The sequence below is a fragment of the Mauremys reevesii genome, linkage group 14 (genome assembly GCF_016161935.1).
Source record: "Mauremys reevesii isolate NIE-2019 linkage group 14, ASM1616193v1, whole genome shotgun sequence".
In the NCBI taxonomy this organism is placed as follows: domain Eukaryota; kingdom Metazoa; phylum Chordata; order Testudines; family Geoemydidae; genus Mauremys; species Mauremys reevesii.
Genome location: NC_052636.1, coordinates 36,530,439 through 36,542,460, shown reverse-complemented (window position 1 = coordinate 36,542,460; position 12,022 = coordinate 36,530,439). Strand labels below are relative to the sequence as shown.

The 12,022-nt window shown below is 45.6% G+C and overlaps 1 non-coding gene across 1 annotated transcript; it reads left to right on the top strand.

Annotated features, from left to right (window-relative positions):
- Positions 1-10,693: 10,693 nt before the first annotated feature.
- TRNAI-AAU lies at positions 10,694-10,767 on the top strand. The gene has a single exon. It is a non-coding gene; the product is annotated as a tRNA-Ile (tRNA).
- The last annotated feature ends 1,255 nt before the right edge of the window (positions 10,768-12,022 follow it).

Here is a 12,022-nt window from a genome sequence, read left to right as displayed (position 1 = left end):
TCATGAGGAGGAAAAATCCTGTGAGATTCAGCACAGACCAGAAAGAGAACAAGGAAACCAGCCGGGGGTGAAAATGGGTAAACGTATTTCCTCTCAGGGAACTCAGAAGGACCTCAAGGAAACCACAACAAAGCAGGAAATCATCATTGGAAAGAGAAAAAATACATGCACAGAGTGTGGAAAAAACTTATGTGACTACTCAGCCCTTCTTGATCATCAGAGAATCCACACAGGGGAGAGGCCCTATGAATGCTGTGAGTGTGGGAAAACCTTCACTCAAAGATCAGCCCTTTCTGTTCATCAGAGAATCCACACGGGGGAAAGGCCCTACGAATGCTGTGAGTGTGGGAAAAGCTTCACTCACAGATCAGCCCTTTCTGTTCATCAGCGAATCCACACAGGGGACAGGCCCTACAAATGCAGTGAGTGTGGGAAAACCTTCACTCAAAGAGCAGCCCTTTCTGTTCATCAGAGAATCCACACGGGGGAAAGGCCCTACGAATGCCATGAGTGTGGGAAAACCTTCAATCGCAGCTCAAACCTTTCTGAACATCAGAGAATCCACACAGGTGACAGACACAGGCCCTATGAATGCTGTGAGTGTGGGAAAACCTTCACTCAAAGATCAGCCCTTTCTGTTCATCAGAGAATCCACACGGGGGAAAGGCCCTACGAATGCTGTGAGTGTGGGAAAAGCTTCACTCAAAGAGCAGCCCTTTCTGTTCATCAGAGAATCCACATGGGGGAAATGCCCTACAAATGCAGTGAGTGTGGGAAAACCTTCACTCAAAGAGCAGCCCTTTCTGTTCATCAGAGAATCCACATGGGGAAAGGCCCTACAGATGCCATGAGTGTGGGAAAACCTTCAATCGCAGCTCAAACCTTTCTGAACATCAGAGAATCCACACAGGGGACAGGCCCTACAAATGCAGTGAGTGTGGGAAAACCTTCACTAGCAGCTCAGTCCTTTCTGTTCATCAGAGAATCCACACAGAGAAGAGGCCCTATGAATGCAGTGAGTGTGGGAAAACCTTCACTCAAAGAGCAGCCCTTTCTGTTCATCAGAGAATCCACACAGGGGAGAGGCCCTATGAATGCCGTGAGTGTGGGAAAACCTTCACTCAAAGATCAACCCTTTCTAGACATCAGAGAATCCACACAGGGGAGAGGCCCTACGAATGCCGTGAGTGTGGGAAAAACTTCACTAGCAGCTCAGCCCTTTCTAAACATCAGAGAATCCACACCAGGGGAAAGGCCCTATGAATGCAGAGAATGTGGGAAAACCTTCTCTTGGCACTCAGTCCATATTCGCCATCAGAGAATCTGCAAGGGCAGTGAATACCATAAAAACCTCTAGGGCTATCAATTTTTTTTCTTTACAACTTTTCCTGATTCCCACATAATAACTTTTTAAATCTGTTTGAACTGTTTGCAGCACCGTTATCCCTCAGCTTGGCCAGATGAGTGGCCCATTTATGCCTTTTGTAGTTTGCCTTCTTTTGAGGTGGGCCCATTTGTCCTTTCTATCAACTCAATTATCCCACAAGTAACTGGAGTGTGCCCTTCCTATGAGGAACCAGGGAGCGTCACATTTATACCATTGCTGCTATTGCAAAGTTATTGTTAGAGTCGCCAGTGATACAGATTGAATCCTTGCCAGTTGTTCTCACGTTGCTCTGGGTTGTGCTGAAGAGCAGTTACATTGGGAATTTTCATGTTATAGTTAAATAAAGAGGAGCAGGGGAAAAAAGTGTCATTTCAGCCTCTGTGACATTGGAAGGAGATGGGGTGGTTCAGAGATTCCCTCCTTCCCCATCACTCCAGAACTGTTACATTTTGGCTTCTCTGTGCAGAGTTTCTTTTCATCACATTCTATCCCTCCACTTCTCAAAATGTCATGTGAGGAAGAGTTCTCAGCTGTCTGTGCTTGGAGATGATGCTTTGATTTCTTTCCTCCTATATCAGAGTCGCTATGACTGGAGCTGAAAGTGTCCAAAACCTGGAAGGGAATTTAAATGGATCTTAAACATAGTGTGATTATTGTGCTGTTTCATCTATTGGTAAAGCCACTTCTGGCAAGAGGACTATTTTGTCCCCCATTATGGGATGCTGGGATACTTACAATTTTGTAAATAACATAACTGACTATTGAGAGAGTGCTGAGTGAAGCTGCTTTGAATGGACCTGAGGAGAATGTGATGGGAGAATCTCTTGTCCTGATTCTAACTAATCAGATGTAACCTGCTCTGGAATTTCTCTTCATACTTTCATTGTCATGTATTCTGTCTCTCTGTGATGTGGGTTTCTCTCTTTCCTGAAGGCTGTTTGCTCACCCAATTGGATATTAGTTCAGTTCGATAGGACGTAGCTCAGATTTATTGGAGAATTGAAGACAAATGACCATTTCCTAAAGTCCTCATTTGTCACTTCAGCTTTGCTTTTTCCCCACCCCTCCATGATGACACGGAGAAAGTTCAGGTGCAGTTCTGTCAACAGTGGAGAACTCTCCAATTTACTGCACAGGCTAACAAAGAAACAGCAGTGATTTTAAATCTCCATTCGGAAATGGTGAACAACAGCAGAACCCCAACTAACTGAAGGAAGTGCATATGACCACAGTGTAGTTCAATTATTTACATCAGTATTTTCTCAGATGACTTGGGGAGAGAATTCCACATTAAGTGATTTTTAACTTGGCAAAATGCCCATGTATTTGGTTCCCGAAGCATTTTTGTAACCCATGCCCCACAGAAGATCTTTCCTATTCGGAATGCTCCCCTTCATGATGCAGATGTTGAGGAAAGAGAAGTGGTATTTTTGTTCAGTTTATCCTTAATAGATGCTCAAAATGTGTATAAAATGAAATCGATGTTGGAAATCTAATAGCTGTAGAAAAATAGCTCTTTTTAAATAGAAATTCTAGCTCTGGTAACGAAGATTCTGATCCAGGCCTGTATCCAGTCCCTTGCCTGGACGTGTGTCACCAAATTAAAGAAAAGCTGGGCACGTTTCCGGAAGCCATTGCTTACGACACTGCTGAGATTTTGAGTGGTTTTGTAAAGGATTCTACTTCTGAGAAGTGTAAATTTACCCTAAAAAGGCAAGGAAAAAGGGCATCAGGAATGTGTGTTTTTCGGATGAGGCAAGAAAAGGGAGTAGCATTGTCCCCTTAGGTAGCCCTGTTCAATTCCAGGTCAGAAAGCAAAACTCTCCTGCAAGAATATCCAAAAAATATTGTGTTTCACTTCATAAGTACAGTTGTGGGCAATTAAATGATGACCCTAAAATTTCATAAAAGCAAAGAACGCTGAACAAAAAAGTCTGGGAAATATGGATGTATCTGAGAAAATGGCTTGGAATGAAGGAAGACAAAAATTGATCAGTCGAGAGAAAAGGCTCTGTTTTCCCCTAGTTTGGAACGTCTCTCACAACTACTGGAATAGAAAAGCTAAACAAATGGTGCTCTATTGTTGCAAAGGAGATTGAAGTGAGGCCATTTTCTCCAGATAAAAGAAAATGGTCATGTCAGGAGTGGGATTTGAAACCACGTCTCTATGCAGAAACCAGAACACCCAAGAGAGAGGAAAAAAGAGTCTTAAAACTGGCACTTTGGACCAGTCCCCAATCCTAACGCTACAAAGAATGTGACTTATCAACCCTAGTTTTCATTAATATTTGATGACACTCTTTAGGGAGGCCAAGATGGCACATCTCGTTCAACTCCTAGAGCCCTTCTCCAGCACAGCTGATTTTTAGGCACACTCACCCGGACCTAAAGTTACACGTTTCCTGGAGTTCCATGAATTCTGCGGTGTTGGAATCTCCCTGCTCGCGTTTTAAGCAAACAAAAGATGGGTGCTGGCATTCTGAGACCCTCAAAATCCTGCCCTGGGGGACAGACAGTTAAGCAACCAGCATCCACAACCTCTACCATGATAGCATCCTGTCTGGCAACAACTCACTTATCAATAGCTGGGGCCTGAAATCCTCATTTCTTTGTTGTTCTATCACTGTAGTCTCCACTTTCCTATTGCTTGTCTGTATAATCTCTGTCTGGTTCTGTGATTGTTTCTGTCTGCTGGATAATTAATTTGTTGGGTGTAAAGCAATTCAGGTGGTGGGGTATAACTGGTTAGATAATCATGTTACAATATGTTAGGATTGGTTAGTTACATTTCAGTAAAATGATTGGTTAAGGTATAGCTAAGCAGAACTCCAGTTTTACTATATAGTTTGCAGTCAATCAGGAAGTAAGGGGAATGGAATGGGGTAGGGAATTGGAGTTATGTTTTGCTAAGGGAATAGAAAGAGGGACACAGACAAGCCTCTGTGGTGTCAGAGCTGGGAAGGGCGATACCGAGGAAGGAAATTGGAATCATTGCTTGCTGGAAGTTTACCCCAATAAACATTGAGTTGTTTGCACCTCTTGAACTGCGGGTATTGCTGCTCTCAGGTCATACGAGAAGGACCAGGGAAGGGGGGCGTGATGGGATAACCCCTCTAAGAAGTACGTCTTTCAGGGTGTGAAAAACCCTGGAATCAGTATAATTAAGCTGCCCTAAGCCATGGTTAGATAGTACTAAATGAAAGGAAAGATTGTTCTGTCAATGTAGCTATTACAGGGATGGAAAACCCCTCCACTCACTATAGCAACTGTCTACTCCACAGTGCTAGAGCAGTGTCACAGCAGCATTTTAAGTGTAGACAGCCTCAGAGTGAGACCAGGTCTGGCTCTGTGGATGCTCAGGCACTACAAGAGCAGTGACAATACACGAATGCTTCCGTAGTTGGCAGGATTCAAACTTGCCTGGGAGACCCCAATGGATTTCTAGTCCATCGCCTTAACCACTCGCCTGCAACTACTTGATGTATAGGTGCTTCACTACACAATGATTCTGTTCTCACTGAATTGTCACTTCAAATTGCTCAGACCAGCTCCCCCAGCACACTCCTGGCTGTGCATTAGTGTAAGTGTGTCCATGGCTGAACAACAAGAGTTCCTGCCCATTTCCCTTCTGGCTGGAGCATGATTAGAGTGTGTTTGTGGTTAACGACATTGCTATAGATTGTTGTTCAGTCCCCACACTGACAATTCAGACCGTCCCGTTCCTATTCGAATCTGCACCAGATCATGCCAATAGCCGGAGTCAGGATTTCTCTGGGGCACTGAAATGTTTCAGGGGGTTGGTGCATGAACTCAGCCTTGCATCCATCCCTGATGTTTCATGGACTAACAACAGCAGCGTAAAGAAAGAGCTGATCCAATATCTCACTGTCAGAGGTTAAGGTGGCCTCGTCCCGTCTGCCTGACCATTGCCATTGCAGGAGAGAAGGTTTCAGTGGAATCAGATGCCCTGGCTCAAACAAGAGACACAGGAGGTTTTGCTGTTCATGGATCTGTGCAAAGGAAATTGTGTCTGTATGAAATTGAGGAGGAAATGAAACGTCCACGTGGTGGCCCAACGCCCTAAGGAATGTGGGCGATGGACTCCGGCTGAAATGATTTCACAGGATCAGTGTATTGCCCTGATTAAAAGCTATGGCTAAAGGCAGCCACTGTTGTCAGTACCTGAACCTGTGTAGGGACGCCCGAGTGGGTATCAAGTCCATTGCCTTAACCAGGGTAGTCGATTATTTTATCAAGATTCAAATTTCTTGGTCAAGGTATAGTCAATGTATAGACGCCAGAGAAAATAAGACACTGATGCTAATAAGAATATAGAAATATTTTGCAGTCGCTATGGGCATAACTATGATAATTGTTTTGTGTTTCACTCTTTATATATGGCACCACCTTCCTTCCCTTTAGACTTCTAGTTTACCAAGGGTAAAACTAAACATCTCTTCAGATACCAGGGAGTGTTTTTGTTCATTCCTGCTAGCTACACAGGGATTTGATGTAGCTGCTTTCAAGCCTCTGGCTCTGCCGGGTTACGTAACATTTCAGGCTGTCACTGAACTGAAGGAGGAGATCATTTTTGACAGGTTACGCCTCCTCTTAAAGGTGTTTGTCTGGCAGCCTTGGTTCCCAGGTCTCTCCTGAGGAAGAGAGTTTCTTTGCAAAATACCAAACCTTTTAACAGAGCGGAGGGAAGGCAACGGCCGCATGATGAGGCCAATATGTACCACAACATGATTCTTTTATGTGGGATGACTCTGAACACTGACTGATCTGCACTCTCTTGTGTTTGAAGAGATGTTTAGTTTTGCACTTGGGAACCTATAAGGCTGAAGCAACGTTATGGATAGTGACACTGCGATTGAAGGGTGATTTAAGGTTGTAAAAATTGTTAAAAACACTGAGCTGCCCTGTCCCAGCCTCTGTTCCCCTGGGGGCCCTGCATGTTTGACTCTAGAGCAGGCCGGGAGCAGCAGCTGAGGCAGAGGACACCTGGGCTGGGCAGATAGGAGGGAGTTTAGCAAGTGGAAATGGTAAAACTGCAGTGAAGTATTACCTTAGACTCGACGGCATTTCTCCATTGGTCTGTCTGCTTTGGGTCAGGGACAATGACACGTCCTGCTGCATTTGTCATTTCAAAGGGTGGTTTAGGATTTTCATTCTCAGACACGGTGCACAAAGCAGGACTCATCCCAGGGTGCAAATGAAATGAGCCACTCACAGGTTCTGGCAGCCACAATGAGCCTTTGGTGTGAGAGCTCAGACCTGCCCCTGTCCCAGAGGGAGGGGGGGTGTCTACAAGGGGCTTGGACCACTGATCTATCAGCGCCTAACTCCCAAACTTTCAGTAACTCTATCATCAGTGCCCATGAGTGTAATTAAAACCATGAGAAAAACCACACTAGGCTAGACCAAAGGCCCATCTAGCTCTGAATCTTGTCCTCTGACAGTAGCCAATAGCAGGTGCCCCAACAGCCACCACTGGGAGTGGAACCCAGGATCACCTGTTTACAAGGCAGGTGCTTTAGCCAGCTAAGCCATGGTGTCTGCCTGGGTGTAAGACCTAATGTCTGCCCACACCTGACTCCCTGCCATCTCCACCAGGACCTGACAAGCTTTCCTTGTGTTTGGATTCTGCAAAGCAGAGGAGCAGGTGACGTTTTCCTTGCAAGCTGTGTGTGTGAGTGAATCTTTGGCCAGGTCTGCACTACCAAGTTGTTTCAGCAGAAATATATTGCTCAGGTGTGTGAAGAACACACAACGCTCCCTCGGTCGGCAGCTTGGTGTGGCTGGTGCACACACTGCAATGCCACGTCTGGCGACAAAACTGCCCTGTTTTGGTGACAAAATAAAACCACTTCGATGAGAGGCCTAGAGCTTTTTGCAGCAAACTTACAGTGACAGAGTGCCAGTGTAAATGCTGCTGGTCATTAAATCACCATAACTGGCCTCCGCCAGTATCCCACAATGCCCGCCGTGAACTCACCTGCCCTGCATTCCTGCTACAGAGGCTGGGCCCCTCCCCTTTCCTATCTCAGGAAGTTCTGACAGCTGAGCCTGCTGCTCTGCTCCGGCAGCCAGGAACAAATCACTGCCGTGCAATGCTGCTCTCGGCCCTGCGAACACAGAGCAGGGGCGGGAACTTCCATACATGGGGGCCACCAGCATCCGAACTGTGACACCCCATGACATCCCTTCCCTCCAGGAGGCTCTTACCTTCTAAACAGGGACGGCTGTTTTCTAGTAAAATCACTAAAAGGAAAGGAGAAAACTCGAAAGAGGTTCCTCCTGGCGCTCACGTCCGTGAATCCGAATACACTCTCAGACCTCAAAGAGAGACCAGGATAAGGAGACTTGCTGAAGCAAAGCCACAGGGGTCTCTGAGGTTTCCCTGGCCCCTCGCCCTGTCCTGCCTCCCTGATGTCAGCATCTCTCTGTGAGGTCACCACCTCCGACCAATAGGCTGAGGTCCTGCCAAAGGCCTTTGTGATGTCACTGCCACACCCCTCCCTTGCTGTGCCAATGTCCTGCCCCTGGCCAGGCACTTTGCAGGTTTGAGCTACTCCCTGTGGATCACCCCACTCAAGGAGCGTTCGTTCTAGGCAGCAAGCCGGCTGGACAGAAACATCACACGCTGCTCCCAATGCTACACTCAGTTTTCAGAAATTAGTCGACTTTATGGCCAGAAGAGACCATTAGAGCATCTAATCTGACCCCTGCATATCACAGGCCTCCTGTATGACTCAAGAGCTACTTTGGGGGCAAACACATTCCAGAAAGGCATCTTGTCTTCATGAAATGACCTCAGGAGATGGAGAATCCACCACTTTCCTTGGTAGCTTGTTCCTGTGGTGAATCATCCTCGCTGTTGAATTTTTGTGCCTTAGTTGTAATATGAATTTGTCCCTTTTCACCTTCCAGCCATTTGGTCTTGTTATGCCTTTCTCTGCTCGATTAAAGAGCCCTTTAATACCCAATCTTTTCTCTCCATTAAGGCACTTCAACACTTCAGTGAAATCACCTTTCAATCTTCTTTTGATCAGCTAAACAGGTTGAGCTCTTTCAATAGCTCCTAGAAGGCATTTTTCTCCAGCCCTCAGAACATTAGGTGGCTCTTTGCTGCCCCAGCTCCAATTTCACAACATCTTTTTCAAATGAGGACACCAAAACTGGAGGCAGTTTTCCACTATCAGTCTCACTGATGCCGTGTCAGCTCCTGTGACGTTATTGACATAATTTGTAACTGTATAGATCACCATTGCAACCACTGTTCTATATTTGCAGCCAATATTGTAGAAAGTTTGTCGTGTAAGGGGTCCATGGAGAGGTTCTGACTGGCTGATTATAATGATGCTATCTCTAGTTGTGTATCAGTTTTGTAGTTGACGTTATTAATATTGGCTCTATGCTGCCTGTATTTCAAACTTGTTCTCTGCTTCTGAGGAACACCCGGACAAGTTGGTGTCAGTTCTGCCTAGCCTGCTTGATGGCCCATTAAGGACTATCAGCTCTACAATCGACCCACTGAGAGAAGGCAGATACGCCTTGTGACTCAGCAAGGTCTGCAGGGACCTGCCTATGGAGAGAACTCTAAGGTTTTCTGTGCCACATGCTGGATAGAGTGTCCTTGGGACAAAGAAAGCAAAGACCACATGGCAGAGACTATAAAGGCTGATGCCTCATCTCCAATCCTGCTTTTTACCTCTGGAGGACTTTGCTACAAACTGAAGCTCTGTACAAAGGACTGAATGACCTATCCCAGCTGTGGATGGACTCCGAGACTTGATTTGAACCTGCAGTTTATTCCATCACTGCTACAAGCCTGAACCAAGAACTTTGACATTACTGTATGTGAAGGGTTAAAATCCATGTGCATTTTATATAACAACCTGGTCTATGGCTTGTGCCAGCTCTTTTCCAGACCCAAAATCCAGAGTATGGTCAGGGGACGAGAGGCCTAGCACATAGTGATCAGCTAAGAGAAAGCTGGGTAAACAGAACGCCTTGCTTGCTGAGATAGGCCTGGTCAGCAAATTGCCAGGTGTTGGAGCTAAGAACTAAATAATTGTGTCTTATTCAGAATTGCAGATTGAGCAAAAGAATCCCTGTTCCTATTGTGTTAGTCTCTTCTGTAGGAGACGTTTTCCCACAGAGCCAACCTTGAGTTTATGAAAAGTTGGCACGTCAGTATAAGATATGGCATCCTTCCACCTCCCTTCCAAGGGACCAATGCCTGCCTTAAGACACACAGAAAACAATCTTTATTGCCATAGCCTTTCACTCTTTCTTTGCTTTAACCCCTAGGAATGTACCTGTTGGACAATCAAAGGAGTTGCTCCATTCCTATGGACCTCAAATCAGAATTCAACATATATATTTTATACTAATAACATATTATCAAAGTATTAATGAAATGTTAACTTGCTAACTTGAGACCATGGGTGGAGACATTATGTGACCTGTTAACCATTGGCTACTGTGCTATCTTGTCTTGCTGCAAAACCTATCCTAGGTTTTGGAACTGCCTTCATAAATCTTTCCCCACCCATGGAAAATCTATATATTCTGTTGTAATTAATTAATTAATAGTGTCTCTGAGCCTAATAAGCCCACTCCGCCAGCACTGTGTGTAATAAACTCCTATTCTTTTCCTCTACACAGTGGAGATTTGTGTCCTTCAGAGACACCTGCTGAAGAAAGAGGAGATTCAGCATCCAGCTTGGCTGAATGTGTCTCCTCTCCCCACAGCTTGGTGATTTTTGAGGAATGGAAGACTGCCTTTGTTTAGCTGTACATTGCTTGCAAAAGAAACAGGTCTTTTTGGTGACAAGAGTTGAAAGGAGCCATTAGACAAATGTGGAGATAGGAAAAATGTCCCCTAACTGAACTGGCATCTCTGGATGCTGAAGCCACAACACAAAGTGCTAAACAGTATATGAGAACGGCTGGTGTCAGAAGAGTCTCTGCAAAGCCTCCCAGTGGTGTCTTGTTCCCACCAGCAGGGGCCTCTCTGTGCACAGAACTCCTGGTAGCGTGATGGCTGCAGGCAGTGGAGAACTCCATTTTGGCATCTCTTTGTCGGTGAACATCTGCAGTGTCTGTTTAAAGGTCTCTGGATAGTGATCTTTGGGAAGAGCTGGCTGAAGTGACTTCCTAGTAACCAGGAGATCCTGGCTTGGCCTGCCAGTTCTTCCTTGCAAGTCTTGAGGGAAATGGGGAACGTCTGTAGTTTGGAATTTGCAGGTGTTGTCCTGGACCATCAAATGGAACAGTTGCAAGTACTTTCTTGAGGCAGGCACCATGGCTTAGCTGGCTAAAGTACCTGTCTAATAAACAGGAGATCCTGGGTTCAACTCACAGTGGTGCCTTGTTCTATGACTTTTGTCTCCTCTGCTCACATTTTCCTGTCTCTTTCCAGGAAACAGAAGAGACCTCCTTGGTATCAAGTAATTGCTTGCTAAGGAAAAGGTTTCTTTGGAGAGAAACATTGGAAAAAATCAGATCACAAGCTTGGAGCTGATGAAAAGGCTGCTGTGACTGGCATTAGCATGGTGGTTGCTTCAACTACAATTGCTGCAACACAAGAGCCTGCGCCACACGTCCTTGTGATTCGCTGAGGATATCTGCACACAGATGTCATGTCATCTTCCTTTTGATTGTCACTGATGAAAAATGGAGCCGCTGGGAGAAAAGTCCCAGAGGCACCTGCCAGGGAAAGTGGAGGTTAGAGATGCAGCACCCAGTAGTGCCTTGCCAAATGTGTCCACTCCTCCCACCTTTTGGTCAATCTTTTGAGGAAACAGAGAGGACTGCCTCTGCCTTGCAATGCAAATGCTTCCAAAAGAAACCGGTCATTTTTTCTGACAAGTGTTGGAAGGAGGCACCTAAGAAATGTGGAGACAAGGAAAGGTCGCCATAACTCAACTTGCATCCATGGCTCTTGAGGCCACAGCAGAGCACTAAGCACTGTACGACCACAGCTGGGGACAGAAGGGTCTTTTCCAAAGGCATTTTCCACTTGCAGGGTCCTCTCTGTGCACAGAATTCCTGATAATTTGATGTCTGCAGGCACTGGAGATCACTATTTTGCCATCTCTCTCACTGTTTCAGTGAACATCTGCTGTGGTTGTTGAAAGTCTGTGATGGGATCTATGGGATGCAACCTGAACAGTGGGACCCCTGAGCTCCCTCTCACACTATGATGCTGTGAGGAGCTGTGAATCTCTGGCAGATATTGCACTTACACAGACATCCACAGGTAGGGACACATCCAGCTGAGTTGCATGAATGCTTCTCCCAGACACTCATAACACTAATGGTAGATGAGAGCCTCCGCCAATTTCCCCCAGCTCTGCAGCCTTGCGCCCCTGGATCATACCATCTTGCCTTAATCAGAAGCCTGATCAGTGTGAGTTTATTACGCAGGGTCCATCCCTCCCTCACTGTGAATTGTACATGAACCAGCCTTGTAACGGAGTTGCGATTTCCCAAGAACTTCAAGCAAAATACACCAGTTTAAGTACAGCATAAAACAGATTTATTAACTACAGAAAGATGGAGTTTTAAGGATTATAAGTGGTAGGCATAAAAGAGCAAAGTTACCATGGAAATTAAAGATAAATT